The sequence below is a fragment of the Candoia aspera genome, chromosome 4, assembly GCF_035149785.1.
Source record: "Candoia aspera isolate rCanAsp1 chromosome 4, rCanAsp1.hap2, whole genome shotgun sequence".
NCBI lineage: Eukaryota > Metazoa > Chordata > Lepidosauria > Squamata > Boidae > Candoia > Candoia aspera.
This window is the reverse complement of record NC_086156.1, coordinates 96724216-96736460: the sequence shown is the minus strand read 5'-3', so window position 1 is coordinate 96736460 and position 12245 is coordinate 96724216.

Here is a 12245-nt window from a genome sequence, read left to right as displayed (position 1 = left end):
TTTCATGTTTTTGGAATAGGAAGGAGATCAATGAATTTTGTAGATTTTTCAGGATATGGTCAGAGTTTTTTTTAAAATACTTATTTAAAAAATGGCCATTTCCATTAAGTAACCCAACTACATTTTTGTAATACTGCATAGAATCAAAACTGCTGTGTCTAACAACCACCACCCTGACTTTTTAAAAGTAGTGTATCGTAACCAAATAGACAAACTGTTGCTCTGGACTTGAGTTTGGAAGCTTTGCCCATCTGGTAAGATCTGCTGTATTTTATTCTCTGAACTCACGCTGAGCTGTGCACCTTCTCACAAGTACATTATCTGTTTTTTTACTTCTAAAATGCACAACTCTTGGGCTAACACCCCTTCAGAGACCCAGGAGGGAGGATAAAAGAGCTAAAAGAGAAAACCAGGCTTGAAGGGACCCACAGTTCTACTGACAGTATGTTTGACCATGTGCATTCCCCATATAACAATCTTGTAAGGTTGAGCTGAACTGCAATGAAGGAACAGTGGCTTGGTCCCTTTACCATTATCCAGTTATGGGTCATACTTTTTTTAAATGATCGCACAAATACACTTTATATGTACTGGAAAAGGCAGTGGTAGTTGCAGTTGTATCTGTTTTTCTTTCCATAGAGAGGTGAAGGTTAGGTGATTGCATTAATTGATTATTATTTGTTGCTTACTGTTTTTTTTTTTATTGAGCTGCTATAGCTGCGGCAGAAGCACCGTTGGAGGGATATTATTTGTCTTTTCCCACTTGAGTGCCAATTGGTTCATAATATCCTTGAAAATGGCAAAAGTTACAGTGATTGCAGGTTGCCTTCACATTGGTTTGCGAGGGATTGGAGTGTAAGAATGCTGTACTCTGCAAGTGTTCATTATAAAATACAAAGTGCCAGATTTTAATGAATAAGAAGTTGGTTTATCAGCGTATAGATGATTTTAATGTTAATATAGGAGTTTTAAAAAGAATTTTACAAGCAGCAAATGGAAAAGAAACCCAGTGGGTTCTGTTGTGAGAGCATGAAGGGTCCCTTGAAGTTGAAGGCTGTGGCCTTATGATAAAAAAAAAAGATGGCACTAACTTCTAGTAGGCGGGTATAGGACAGCAGTCTAAGGTACACCCAACCTCATGAAAATAGAGTGAGTAAAGAACTCTGCTTTCAATGGCTATTATATAGAAGGTTCAGGACAAGTGATAGCAAAAAGCGGGTCACAGCAAGGACTACAGCAGTCCACTGTTAATTGTCTTGTGGATCCAGCCTCCATAAGAAGGCACTGCAGTGTAGACTGTGAAATCGATTTGGCTGGATTTGGCACAGACTGCTCCCCAGCTTACAATTCCAGTTAGGATCCACCTTTCTTGATCCTTGCAAACCAAAGGTCCTCCAGAATCGCCCTGGGGTATGGGGGGTGGGTGAGAAGGAGAAAGAGGGAGAACAGTGAGAATGTAGAAAGGAACACCTTCTGTGATCAGATTTGGGAGATTTATTTACTTATCATATTTATATGCCGCTCATCTCACAGAAATGTGACTCTGGGTGGCATACACTAAAACCATAAAAAAAATTAGAAAAATACTCTAAAATTAAACATAGATGTTATTATTATAGTAAATAACTCGAAAAGGGTAGGGAGATCATAGTTGTTACACAGTCTAGCCTCATTAATTCCCCATTTTTGTGAGACCTCCAAGCCTGTTGACATAACTAGGTTTTAAGGGACTTCTGAAAGGGCATCAAGGAGGGGGCCAATCTCACCTTGGGGGAGGGAGGGATGATGTTCCACAGGGTGGGCACAATGGCAGAAAAGGCCCATCTTCTGGGTCCTGCCAAACGTAGTTCCTTACAGATGAGACCTGGAGCATGCCTCTTCTGCTAGACTTGATGGGATGGGTGGAAGTAACCCAGCTCAAATAACCCAGCCCAGCTCAAATAACCCAGCCCAACTCAAATAGCCCAATTCAGATAACCCAGCCCCATGCCATGAAGGACTTTAAAGGTCAGAACCAGCACCATGAATTGGACCCAGAAGCAAACTGGCAGCCAATGCAGTTCATGGAGCAGAAGTATAAAGTGTGCAGTTCTAGGGGCACACATAACTGCCATCGCTGCTGCATTTTGCACCAGCTGAAGCTTTCAGATACTCTTCAAGGGCAGCCCCAAGTAGAGTGCATTACAGTAGTCCATCTGGGAAGTGACCAGGGAATGAGTGACCATGAGCAGAGCCTCCCAATCCAGGAATGGGCGCAACTGATGCACAACACAAAGCTGTGCAAAGGCCCACTGAGTCACAAGTGCCACCTGCACTTTCAGCAGGAGTCATGGGTCCAGGAGGACCCCCAAATTGCACACTGGGTCTATGTGGGGCAGTGCAAGCTGATTCAGTACCAAAGTTGGTATAGTCTCAGAATGGCCCCAAAACCAAGAGCCATTCAGTCTTACCAGGGTCCAGTTGAAGCCTGTTGTTTCCCGTCTAGATCCCCACAACGTCCAGGCACTGGGATAGGACATCAACAGCATTGCTTAATTCACCAGTGGCAGAGATGCAGTATATAATTGGGTAGCATCAGCATACTGATGATACCTCACTCCATGGCGACAGATGAGCTCATTCAGCGACTTCATTGAATAGGAGTGGAGAGAGCACTGAACAAATGAGAAGCCGAGGGCTGGATCTCTCCCCCCTAATCACCACTGACTGGTATTGGCCCTGAAGAAAGGAGGAGAACCAGCACAGTACTGTGCTGCACACCCCCAATCCCTGGTGCTGGTGCAGAAGGACACCTTGGTCAATGGTATTGAAGCAGAGTAAGGATGGATGCACAACCCCAATCCTGCTGCTGCCAGAGACCATCCAAAAGCATGACCAATACTGTTTCCATCCCATACCCAGGCCTGAATGCTGACTGAAAGAGATCCAGATAATCTACTTCATCCAGGGTCCTCTGAAGCTGCTGTGTGACCACCTTCTCCATCACCTTCCCCTAAAAGAGGAGGTTAGGAACTGGATGAAAACTATCCAGTATAGTAGGGTCCAGAGATGTTTTCTTGAGGAGGGGGCAAACCAGCGCCTCCTTAAGAGGAAGAGGAACAACCCCCTTACCCAAGGAGGAACTCACCACTGCCAGAACCCACTTGTATGACAACCCCTGGGCAGCTTTAATTAGCCAGGTGGGGTATGGATCTAAAGGTGGCTGAACTCACAGTCCTAAGGACTCTGTCTAGTTCTTCAGGCCCAACAGGTTCAAACTGTTCCCTCATACAAGGGCAAGACTCTGCCCTGGCACCTCCTTGGGACCTGCAAGGCCAGCATCCAGCTGAGAATGAATTTGAGCAACTTTATCTGACAGGTGCTGAACAAATTCTTCTGCATGGTCCTGCAGGGGGGTCTCTACACCCCCTCTACCTAAGGCAGTGCGTGTCACCTGAAACAGGGCTGTGGGAGAGCTATCTGGATGCAATAAGGGCAGAAAATATTGTCACTTCACCATCCTTACTGCCATGAGGTAGGCCTTAACAGCAACTCTAACCCATGTTTGGTCAGATTTGTCCCTTGTTGTGCACCAGTGATTCTCTAGATGTCTCTTCTTCCATTTCATTTCCCTCAGATCCTCTGTAAATGACTGGGAATGATGGAATCCATGAGAGGGGAGATGTCTCATAGGTATGATCCGAACCAAGGCCTCGGCAGCTCTCCTGTTCCAGGTGGCAACCAAGGCCTTAGATGGACCATGCAGCAGACTGGTAGGCACAACCCCCAGCTCCCTCTGAAACCCATCTGCGTCCATCAATTGCTGAGGATGGACTGATCTAATAGGTCCCACCTCCCTGTAGTGGATGGTGGTGCTTGAGAACCCCATGGTAATCGGGACATGATCTGACCATGACAAGGGGCCCAGCTTAATGAACAGGGTCTCACATCTGGCAACCTGAGGAGTTCTTGAAACCAGAGTTCCTCCATAATCAGGAGGACCAGTGGGGAGAAGCAAAAAAAGAGTTGGATGGAATGCTTTCTGCATAGCTGATGGAATTCATATACAATCATATACAATATGCTCTGTTGCTACATGCATGTGTGTGTGTGTGTGTGTATGTGTGTATGCGCATATTGTATGTGTGTGTGTGTGTGTGTGTATGTATGTGTATATACAGCATATATATAATAATAATAATTAGTGAACTAGTGGCACTAAGATGGAGACCCCACTCTGAGGTCCTCAAAAAAAATGGTTAAGAGGTAATCTTGGTTTTGGGGCAAGGATGGGGTCTGGGTAAAGCCAATGAGTGTTGGAAGCATTGCCTTGATAAGGCGCCCACTTCTTCTCTGTGCTAATGTGCAAACCACTGTGTCTTAGGTGGTAGGTGTAAGATCTCTCCAAGTGGATGGGAAGCTCTATGAAAAGTTCCCTTCTGTATCAACACAACCTCAAAAAGCCATCGCTGGACCCTACTGTTCTGGACAATTTTTGCTCAGTCTCCCCCTCCCCTTTTTGGGGAAGGTGGTTGAGAAAGTGGTGGCATTACAACTTCAGAGGACTCTGGATGGAATGGATTATCTAGACCCCTTTCAGTCAGGTTTCAGGCTGGGATATGGGACAGAGACTGCATTGGTCACGCTTATGGATGATCTCTGGTGATGTCCTGACTCCCAGGAAACACTCTGAGACAGGGAACTGGTCTCTAATGTTTTATTGCTAATACATAACAGTAATCCTAACAAACTGAACAAACGTGGGAAAACCCAGCCATATAAACCCCGCAGGTTAAGGTGGTCCCAATCTGTGCCTCTTGGAATGGCTCACCAATTCCTCAGTGCTACGCATGCGCTTAGCAGTCTGGAAAGGAGCCCCCTGCTCGCCATCCTTACTCATGACAGGTGGGAGCTGGATGGAGGCAGTGCATCCATCCTCGCTCTCCTTGACTTCTCAGTGGCTTTCGATACCATCAACCATGGTATCCTTCTAGGATGGCTCAGGGAGTTGGGGGTGGGTGGTGTGGTTTTGTGCTGGTTCACGTCTTTCCTCCAGGGCCGGTCCCGGTCGTTGGTGATAGGAGATGTGAGATCCGACCCTCAACCCCTCTTGTGCGGGGTCCCGCAGGGTTCGGTTCTCTCCCCTCTCCTATTTAACATCTACATGAAACCTCTGGGTGAGATCATCTATCACCATGGGATGAGGTATCATCAGTATGCTGATGATACCCAATTATACATTTCCATCCCGGGTGAGGTAAATGGTGCAGTGACTGCCCTTTCTCAGTGCCTGGGGGCTGTGGGGGCCTGGATGGGGAACAACAGGCTTCAGCTGAACCCTGGTAAGACAGAGTGGCTGTGGATTGACGTCTCCTCGGTATCCGGGAAGTTGTCATCTTTAGTTTTGGATGGGGTTGCACTGCCCCATTCAGAACTGGTGTGTAACTTGGGGGTCCTCCTGGACTTATGACTCCTGCTCAAAGAGCAGGTGGCAGTTGTGGCCAGGAGGGCCTTTGTACGAGATCAGGGGGTGAGCAGGAGGAGGTTCTCATACAGAAGGGAAAACACATGCGTAGTAAAGAGGAGTTGTTACTCAAAGAGACACAGAACAGACCCACTGTGACGTTTGGGGGATATAAGTTTGGGATTTCCCACAGTTACTGAGTTTGGTAGGATTTTCTGTCTGTATTAGCACTAATAAACACTAGATACTAAATCCTTGTCTCAGCACGGTTACTGCTTGCCAGGACAACTTCAGGTTGTGCACCAGTTACGCCCTTTCCTGGATCGAGATGCCCTCCGGACAGTCACTCATGCCCTGGTCATCTCCCATATAGACTACTGCAATGCACTCGACATGGGGCTACTCTTGAAGAATATCCGGAAGCTTCAGTTGGTCCAAAATGCAGCCGTGCAAACAGTAATGAGTGCTCCAAGATCAGCACGTGTAACACCTTTACTGCATGAGCTGCGTTGGGTCCCAGTTTGCTTCTGGGTCCAATTCAAGGTGTTGGTTATTACCTTTAGAGCCCTACATGGCATGGGGCCAGGTCACCTGAGGGACCATCTCATCCCCATAACATCGACCCGCTCCAACTGATCATGCGGAGAGGGCATGTTGCGGACCCCGTCTGTAAGAGAATTTCATCTGGCGGGGTCCAGGAGGCAGGCCTTCTCTGCAGTGGCACCCATCTTGTGGAACATTCTACCCACCGAGGTGAGGCAAGCCCCTTTGCTCCTGACCTTCCAGAAGGCTTTGAAGACCTGGTTCTGCTGCCTCGCCTGGGATGGGAAGGGCAACAGCTCTTCCTGGGGGTGGCTGGTGATGTAGAGTTCTCCCTACCGAATGGAAATTTCCCACTTGGATTCCATATTTATATTTATTTATTTATTATTTTAGTATTGTAGGTGTTGACTTGGTGATTTTATGTTGTTGAGGTTTTAAGGTGAATTTTATTGTAAACCACCCAGAGTCCCCCTTTTGGGGGGAGATGGGCGGTGATAGAAATGTGAATAATAAATAAATAAACCTTACCTCGCAGGTACGCTTCCCACGATATCCAGCACAGAACACACCGGATTGGTTTAAAGCATGAAAATCATAATCATTTAGGAAATAACGCAAGATAGTACCGCAGGAGTCCTTATTTATGAGTTCAACTTGCAGTTCCTGAAGGGTTTCTGGGTATTCTGCAAAAGAAAGAAATTGGAGAGTGCATTCATGGAATTAGAGATACAGCAAGTGGTACCAAATACCTGTACGTGCTGGCTGGGGAATTCTGGGATTTGAAGTCCAGACATCTTAGTTGCCAAGGTTGAGAAACACTGCTATATAGAATCAAAGTCTTAGCAGTTAGTGCAGTGTGAAAGAAGGCATATTTGAGGCACCTTCACAGCTTTCCTTCCTATTCCTATGTTTGATCTTTCTTCCTCCAGCTCTGTTACCAGCAGCCACCAACAACTAGATTTCCATAACTCTGTTTCATCTTTTTCTCCTTTGCTGCCTCCCATGATTAGATTTTTTTTCGAATGCCTCCATAATACCACTCCCTCTTTGATTTCACATCCGCCATTCAAACACAGACAAAACAAACTGACACCCAAACAGATTTTCATAAAGGCAGCCTTCCTCAATTTGGTGCTATCCTGATCTGTTGGACTGCAATTCCAATAATTCCCTAGCTTCATAGACTTTAGTAGGGTTTTATGGGAATTATGGAAGTTATAGTTTGCGGAAAGCTTGCATTGAGCCTTTTGAGAGGATTCCACAGAGGAAGATGGTTTTGAACAACATCCTTGTCATAGGCTCTAAGAAACTTAAGCACTCTGCTGGATTAGACCTAGAATCTATCTAGCCAGCTTCCTGTTACCCACATGGCCAGTCAGGTTTCCATTGGTGATATGCAGGCAGGACAACAGGGCAACTGCTTTCTCCAGCTGTTGATTTGAGCAACTGATGGATAGTGTTCAGAAGTCAAAAGCAGTAGTCACTGGTAACCTTATGCATCAATTTCTCTAGTCTCTAAAGTCATCTAAATTAGTGGCTTTTCCACATCTTTCTAAAATAAATTCCGTACTTCTATTCTCTTGTGTTAAGAAATACTTCCTTCTGCCTGTCCTGAATATTCCGCCTCACAGTTTCATTGGATATGTATATTCTAATAAAGTGAGGAAGAGAGAACAAACATCTGCTTAACTTCTATATTTAATTTTAAGATATCGACCCCCTTTGCCCACCAATTTGCCATATTGTGTGAATTTTTCCATCACCTTAATTGCTTTATTTTGTTTTCCCCTTCCTGCACATTTTCTTGATCTACACCCTCCTTTTTGAGGTGGGGTGTTGAGTGTAAATATAACATTCTTGTCTTGCTTGGGAAAGAACAAAAACAATAGGTAGAAATAAAAATACAAATACAGTTAAAATCATAACAATCTCAGTTAATAGAACAGAGCCAAAGAGAAGACAATGAGGTTCAGGACCTATCACATATGATGATGAGAGATAGATAGATACAATCTTTTAATAAAATATCTTTAAAAATATATTTAACCTGGTCACTTTGTGCTAAAAATGTGTCTGTTACTGTGAATTTAGAGCATTTCCCTATTAGAGATTTATAATACCATCCAGCCATCTTTGTGGCAATAAATCTCCAGTGTAGACAGACCACATGTCATTACAGTGAAGGCTGAATTATACTAGTAATCCCTAGTTTGTAAGTAGTTAGGGTTTAGGACCAAATTATCTGAAGGAGCACCTTCTTACATATGAACCTACCTGGACCTCAAATTTTCTCTACCAGGTCCCCTTCTCAAAGGAGGCAAGGTGGTCGTCTACAAAGGAGAGAGCTTTTTCTGTGGTAGTACCCCATTTATGGATTCCTTCCCCAAAGAGGCTCAACTGGGGTCCACATTAACATCATTTCAGCACTGGATTAAGACCTTTCTATTTTCCCAGGATTTTTAACTGATTTTTAATTCCTAGTTTCTGAATGACTGCCATGCTGCTGCCTAGTTTATATGATGTTTTTATTCTGTATTTCATTTGATGTTATCTATACAGTATACTTTTATTCAGTGTGAATGTTTAGTGTGTTTTATTGTATTTATTACTTAGACTCTTGGATGGTTTAAAAATTTTAATAAATAAAAAATAGTGATTATCACCAGCAATGGCCAAATGATACTATAAATCTCATCCTTTTTTTTTTTTTTGAAGTAACATCCTGTGGAGTCCATGGTGCTTTCTGAGCTTGGTTGTTTGCTTGCAGATGTTTCCTTAGCCAACTAGGTAACCCCATCAGTGCTAGTGAGTGTGGGGTTTGCTCCCTGTACAGTAGCTTGCTCTGCCAGGGTTGGTGAGGATGTGATTTTCCCCTTGGTAGCTCCTTGATTAGGGGATTGTTTTCTGCTTGATTCTTTGCCTGGTGAATCCTTGCTTATCTGGGTGTTGGTTGCTGGAGAGGACTGTTCTAGTCTTTTTTGTTTCCTTCTTAGCTTTTTAATTGTCTCTTTTGAATGGGATGTAAATGTGGTTTATCTCTATATGTCTATTGATGGCTGAACAGCCATGAAAAGGGAGCAAACCCCAGACTCCCTGGCACTGATGATGCTACCTAGTCAGGTAATGAAACGTCTACAAGCAAACAACAAAGCTCCGAGAGCACCAAGGACTCCTCAGTTCAACCCTGAGCTACAGATATTCTCTTCTATTGAAAGTAACATCTTACACAGTTTCATCTTTCTGTGGATCAGAAATGACCCTTCTTTTCCTCACCATTCATAGAAATAAGTCCCCATCCAGTGACCCAGCATTCTGCATTCAGAGGAAACCATGTTGAGGACTGTGGCAGGGGAACAGGCCAGATGTAACTTGTGAAAGTCACAGGGTACTTCAACTCCATTAAAGCGATATCTCCATTGGATGTCGCAAAGCCTTTGTAGTCAGGATGGATGGTAATCTGTTTTACATCAGATGTTACCTCATTGGGAGAGGGCTCTAAGAGGCTAAAGTCTCCTAATTTCACTTGATACAGGTTTTGAATCCTAGAAGAATGAAAGCCAAGAATGAGATGTCATAGAAGCACAGGGCACTGGTTTCTTTTCTAATAGCTAAGAGGTAATTTGTATAGGATGGCTTTGTTTCCTAAGCTTTTACATGCCTTTCTGATGACAGAATCTGTATTTTAAAAATAACGTTATTCACTCTGAGTTCATCTCTGCTTTCTGTTGGGACTATGTTTTCCTGACCAGCTTGATGTAGCACAGTTATCTCAAGAAGTAGCATTGGTTTTAAACATCCCATCATTCCTTGTAGAAGATCTGTAGAGATTGTTTCTCCCTCTAAGCAAACTTCAGTGTAGTCTCTATATAACAAGGATTCCTGTAGGGTAGAGAGGTTTTCATTTCTTTTTTCTTTTTTTGTCATCTGAGGAAAATAAGTTTCTTATTGATCAAATGAGGAGATGTTATTTCAAAAAGGGTAAATAATATAAGGGAGGAAAACCTCAAACAATCCTTCCAGTTGTTTCAGTTTGTTTGGGAAGGTATGTATTATGTAAATAATTGAAATGGAAAATAATCTGGAGCAGTTTTTTAAATTATTTCAACTGACTTTTTTCTGCACATCCTTTACCCTAATATTGACAGTGATGTCTTTAGTTCTTAAGCATACAAGCATTTCCATTGGATACGGTGAATAAGCAAACAATGGCTGATTGAGTGGGTTTATTCTAAGCAATATTTAGGCAATGGCCTGTAGCTGTACACAAAAAATATTGGATGAATCTGAAAGGGACAAAGAATTTTCCATATTTACTTTTTTCAACCAACTGTATTTAAATACTTCTGCTATATTCCACCCTAGCTGTTTTTTTTCTAAGGTAAAGAGCCCAAAAAATTGTAATTTTTCTTCACAAAGTAGCTGTACCTTGGATCATTTGTGATGTTCTTTTCTGAAGCCCAGGGAATCAGGAGCCAGATCTCAATTTATTGTGCAAGACAGATAATTATTTAGAAACCTTGTATCCAGAAATTCAGCTGATCAGGAATAACTAATTGTTTCTGTCTATGAGAGTTGCAGATGCTCAGCAGACTGAACAGTGGAGCATGTGGGGAAGCCTCCTGATTATTGAATTTCTGGTCCTGCATCTCAGGTGGACACGGAGAGTGGTCAGTCTACAGATGCCAACTCAGAAGACTTCATGTGACCCAAAAGCCTGTGGTGCTCCACTTGCATCTATTAAGCTCTTGACTTGCTCTGGCTCCTCAGAGTCATGCAGCTCCGATTTCTTGCATTTTTCTGGTATGTCATACCCTCATCTGTCAAAATGGTATATACACTCCACCTTCCATTAGAGGGATGGTGGACTGTATATGCCATTCTGACAGATTCTATACATCACTTTCTGCATCTGCTATACATCTACCATCTATACATCACCTCAAAATATCTCAAAAAACTAATGTACTCATATAAAGTACAATGATTGATGAGTTCAATTCTCAGAAGAGGGTTTGAACCCATAGAATTAGATTCGACTGTGTCTCATGATTCCCAATAAGGATGAAACCAGTCACGTGTTGCCTCCTAGTGGTCAATATAACCTCATCATCTGCTATTTCAAAAAACCACCCCCTTCTGCCCCAAAGGAGTGCGGTCTTGCCTGCAAACTCTGAGTGAGATGGGTGGTGAATAAATTTCTCTCTCTCTCTCTCTCTCTCACACACACACACACCCTTGCTTTCTCCCCATATTTGTCTTGCTGTCAGATATTTGCTGCTTCTTACTTTCCCCTTCATCAATCTGTCTGACTCTCTGTTTTTGACATAAAATCTCAGCCCATATTTGCAACTGCTTTGGGCGGAAAGTTACATAATGGGTTCCCAGAAGCATTTATCAAGTACTTACTGACGACGGTGGAAACAGTGAGCAGCAGACACCACCCACTGTGCGGCTATGAGAGAACCTCCACAGATATATCTACCGTGATTAAAAACACTGACTTGCCAGGGCCACTTTCCTTCAAAGGCTGCTTCCCCTCCAATAATTCTTGTAGATATCCTGGGTTTGCCACTGGCTGTGAAAAAGAAAGAGGAAAGAGGAAGATTTTGGTATGATGAAGACTACCATTATCAGAAAACACATATCAGACCCTGCAACAAATATTTAGTTTTGCTTCCAGATCTTTACCAACTGCACTGCTACAGGGTCTGTATAAATTAGAGGTGCCTTCACATGGTCTTCTTCTAACATGATGTAGACCATCATCCACCAGCAACGCCCCTCTGGATTCAACATAGAATAAACAGGACAGGCTTTGCACAAAAGAATTAATGGACCCAAGTTTGACATCTGGAATCAAAACAAGGACAAAATAGTATCAGAGCATTTCAGTCTCCCAGAACATTGCATTATAGCTCTTAAAGCAGCCATTTTGGAAGAATGAAACTTTAATAGCACCACTGAGTGTGAGATTGTGAAATGGTGTCTGAGGGACCGCTTCTCCGCAATTACATCTACCCGTCCCATCAGGAGAGACGTGCGTGTTGCGGGTCCTGTCTGCTAAGGAGTTCCATCTGATGGGACCCGGGAGACGAACCTTTTCTGCCATGGTGCCCGCCCTCTGGAACATCATCCCCCCCAGGTGAGGTTAGACCCAACCCATGTGACCTTCCAGAAATCCCCTAAAACATGTTTTTTTCAATAGGCCTAGGGATCCCCTGACTATAGATAGCTGGCTGCATCATGTGTAACATTCTGG